The 4,770-nt window shown below is 31.0% G+C and overlaps 1 long non-coding RNA gene across 1 annotated transcript; it reads right to left on the reverse strand.

Annotated features, from left to right (window-relative positions):
- Positions 1-1,228: 1,228 nt before the first annotated feature.
- Positions 1,229-4,423, reverse strand: LOC134233222 (uncharacterized). Its single transcript, XR_009984937.1, has 4 exons — positions 4,289-4,423; positions 3,275-3,370; positions 1,693-1,805; positions 1,229-1,583 (listed from the first exon to the last, which is right to left on the reverse strand). It is a non-coding gene; the product is annotated as an uncharacterized LOC134233222 (long non-coding RNA).
- Between the last annotated feature and the right edge of the window lie 347 nt (positions 4,424-4,770).

Genomic DNA, 4,770 nt, shown 5'->3' on the forward strand with positions numbered 1-4,770 from the left:
TTAACATAAAAAAAAAACAAAAAAAAAAAACAAAACAAAAAAAAAAAACTCTTACCATTTTTTTTAATTTTTGACTGTTATAGCACACCATACATTTACACAAAGTACACAGGTACCAGGGTAAGGTCTCTTGAATTGAACTTGAATACACAAACGCTAGACTCGGTTGTATTTGTTCTCAGACAGAAAAATATGTTATAAACACCAACCTAGAAATGTAGTATATTTATATGTTAATGCCGTATATGTAAAGATTTTCACAACTGATAAAACGCGGCTAATCATGCAGATCAACAGGCCGATCGAGGGTGAATCATGAATATTAGGGTCTAAATCAAAAAGAATGATATCGATGATTAAGTCATTTTTTTTATAATCTATTTTTTTTCTTTGAAAGAAGATAGCATGTTGTGTTCCTGTTTGATATATTTTAGATACACATTTTCTATTTTCAACTGTTTGACATGCATGTGATGATTACCGTCCCCCCGAGTTCATGGAGTTAGCGGAGTCTGTCATGTCGAATCTTCTATCATTAATAAGTATAGAAGGGGATTTAATTTTGAACAGTGCATGTAAAATTACAATTGCTCTGATTTTCAATTCATCCCTACCTGTTAAATGGTTAGAACTTCGATAAATCTACTGTCACATTTTCTGTTTCCTCCAACTTTGTTTACTTCTGAATATAAAAACCGAAACCGGAAGCGATCAAAATCGGCCTCAAAAAACATCGTTTTATATATTTTTCATGGTGGCCGCATGCAAACAACAGAATGATACTTTGGGAAATAATTAATTGTGCCATTTTAAACAATCTATAAAATTTTTATCGTGTTGTTTGCGTGCGGCCATATCTAAATCTTGTTTTGAATGTGAGAATTTGATGGAAATTTCTCAATTCCGGAAAAATCACACAACTTCACATCGTTATAACTCAACTACAAATCAAATGTTGAAAATTTTATTGCTATTTACATCAAACTGGACATCTCGTTATATGAAAAATAAACCAACTTAAGGATAGCACTGGTATAAAATTTTTTAAAAAATATTGGGCAGCTCATATATGCTTACTGCCCCTGATTCTTTATTATACTGGAAAGAGATACGAGAAAAATATTGAGATAACTATTAATTGTATATAATAATAACATATAATATTAGCAAAAATAATCATGATAATTCTTCATTTTTCTTTTTGAGTAAAAAGTAGAAATATCGAGCAATAAACAACAGTTTGAACATTGATACCCAGACAGCTTTGTAATTTGAGATTTGGATGCTCTCTTCTTTCTTTGTTTTAATCAACACAAGCACTTATATGTATAAATAAAGTGTTTACATTGAAGATATAATGTATATAAGGCTCATAATTAAATACTGCAACATAACTCAGATGTTAATGGTCATAAATGGATTGTCGATTTGTTTGATCTGTGGATATTTCTGTTTGATTCAGAGAGTCATATATATGTACTTCACGTTCTTCAACTTGGATCTGTGTATTCAAATTTGTAGGTATCTGTGTAGTTTTTTTCTCCTGGTGATTCCGTCCTTTGCGCGTTTTCGTTCTACAGCTCCTAAAATATATCTTATTTCTTTTAATTTTTTTAATTAAGAAAAAGAGATTTAAGGATATTTGACATCAACTAGTGAGGAAGTTAAAGAAAGAGAATGTACAAAACTCACCAGATCAGTAAAATGACATTTAAGGCAAGACTTGAGCAAAGAGAAGATATCATTCCGTACACAAAAAAAAAGGTTTTCTTCACTTGTATCAGAATCTAATGATCCTTTAAACACTACAATAATGTAATTTAAACTTAAGTCCTTTTTAATAAATCTTTTATCTATAATATATATGTTATAAGTAAACAAATTATCTATCTCTTGCGAAAAATATCAAAAGTTAAAAAAATATATATATACCATGTATATTTTAAAAGTTAAAATAAAATCAAAGTTAACAAAATCCTTTTATATCAAAATACTATTTGATTAAAGTTAAAATATATATTTATTTTAATTTTTTGAAATATTTACATACATATAAAGTCAAATACAGTAAGAGCTGAAGTATTTCAATTTATTTTTCATAGATAACATGTATGCTGGGTTATTTGATCGATTTTGGTAAGGCTTTCGTTATTTATAAATAAGTAATTCATTGTACAAGATACTCATAACGTTATAACTTTAACATAACTTTAAAAAACGATCTATCTAGTATAAAAAAATATTCAAGAAAATACTTTATTATGCAGATGAAAAATTCAAGAATGTTATCTGCTGACCAGACGAGTGTAAAAGTACATTATGTTTTTTTTTTTTTGTTTTTTGTTTGTTTGTTTTTTTCGGTTTTGTTTTCTTTTTTTTGTGTGGGAATCAGTTTTACGTTACACAGTATAAAGTATTATCCCAAGCTGGCTTGGGGCATTTATCAATGTAACATTAGACAATATCCTTTTCATCATCAGCATTAAACAATGCAATTTTAATATCTACATGTAAAAGAGAAATTTGTACTCTTAAGGCTTTAGTCACATTTCCCGGCCGCTGGCCGTAGACCGGTGGTAATCGGTAGTAATCCGTGGTGTGAGCGATGCACCAACATCGGTCGACATCGGCCAAGTAGTCCTTAAAGTATCAGTCACATTTTCCAGCGATGGGGTATACGATAGGCAACCAATAAGTTATTTGGTAATAATGGCGTGGTTGCCGGCCGAACTTACAAAGGGCCAGCGATGCATTGCTAATAATAAAAAGATGCTCCAGGGTAATGTATATTACATCGCTCATTCGTTTGTACGTCGGTCGACTACGAACCAATGTTTAGTCGAACAACGACCAATGATCGGCCGATGTCTGTTGCCCGCCACTCAATCCCTTGATGACCTCAGATTCAGCGGACACTTGATGATGCTCGTTCATACATCGGCCAATCCTTGAAAGATGTGTTAATGATGGATTGCCGATGAGGAGCGATGTAGGACATCGGTGATGTCTAACTAGAACTTGTGTATTTTCTACCGATGACCCCCACCGATTCGCCGACTTGTTACCGTCCGATTACTAAGTTTTCGGCCGGCAACCACGCCATTTTTATCAAAAATCGAATCGGTTTCTCACTGTATACCCCATCGCTGGATAATGTGACTGATACTTTAAGAATACATCATTGTATTCAGAGTATTTTCAAGACCTAGTACACAAAATCAAATTCGGTTGCTCTATACAATTTTCATGACAATAATGTATTGTGGATATATACCGTTACATTTCCCTGATATTGTATCACATCTCCTGACAATTCTACAGTTGGTACAGGTTTCTTCGCAGTTGTATCCATACCTTCTGTTTGGGCACACTGGTAAAATTAATCAAAATAAATCACAATGACTTATACAGTAAAACATACTTATTAAGTATTGCCTTGCTTTGCCTTGATATATACGTATACGTAATGGGATATTTTCGTTAGCATATCAGTATGCTTAAAACACAATTAGTTAAAGCGTCAAATCTTTATAATCAGAATTGCTTTAAACGTATTGTACAGTATATGTAAAAAATGTTCATCTTTTTTTTCATTTTTTTTTTTTGGTGCGTAAGTGCAGGCAAGATCAATTCTATTTATTATACTCTCAGGTTAAATTGACAAACTCCATTGTATACATATAAACCCTAATTTCTGTATATCGCAAAGTTTGAAATACGTCGGATAACATAAAAATTTCAGTAAAAATGTTAAAACCTACGATCACATTTGGAATTTTTTTTAATTGCATTCTAAGTACACATTGAAAAGTGCATTTATTTTGGGGTAAACAATGGAATTACGATGTTCTATTAAAATCCATCGTTCGACTGGGAGGAGTATATGTCAAAAAAGTCTACTGGGTGTGATGATCTTTCATCTTATTAAAATAATGACCCCCCCCATAAAACAATTTTTTATATAATGTAATTTACTATTTATTTTTTTTAAATTTTAATCGATGTTTGAATGAGTGACCATTTAATATTGATGATATATTCCAGCACAAAACACATATATGTAAATTTATGCCTTTCAGTATTGTTGTAAATAATTGATTAAAAAAAATTCAATCGTTAACTTCCCTTACTTATGCAGCAGCTTATCTTTGTCACCATGAGTTTATACAAGACAAGAAGCACACGGCGGGTGTGGCCGGTCAGCAGGGGATGCTCACTTAATTTGTTTAGCAATAATCGTACAAATATAATCTACAGTATTTATGAAGGGATTTTATGTATACGTCACCTCGTGTACAAGTGTCTCCTTGGTAACCTTTATTGCAGCCATTCAAGCATGTCCCATTAATGTGATGACATTGTTTATTTCTAAAGCAATTTCGAATACCACATGACTGAGTACAGTTCAGTCCAAAACTTCCTCCATCACATTCTATTAAAAATGTTAGATTGATACCTAGATATTGCCTTTAAAATTTTATTTATTACATTTTTATATTAAGTGATAATGAAAAAAAAAAATAACCATTTGTGCTCATTTTAAAAAAAAATTGTTTGTTCTACAGGAAAGTTCATGTACATAAAAAATGATTATTGGTTTTTCATGATAAAAAATAACAGAAATATAAAAAAATGAGATATATCTATTTATATATATGTATAAGTATTCTTTCTAGCAATGTTCTCAGATTTTTGTCAATTTCAAATGATCCCTGCAGCAATAATCCATAATTATTATTGACAAATTTCATGTTTGGTTATTTATTTAAC

This window comes from Saccostrea cucullata, unplaced genomic scaffold (assembly GCF_032062105.1).
Source record: "Saccostrea cucullata isolate Sc308-1 unplaced genomic scaffold, CSIRO_AGI_Scuc_v1 ctg4288, whole genome shotgun sequence".
NCBI lineage: Eukaryota > Metazoa > Mollusca > Bivalvia > Ostreida > Ostreidae > Saccostrea > Saccostrea cuccullata.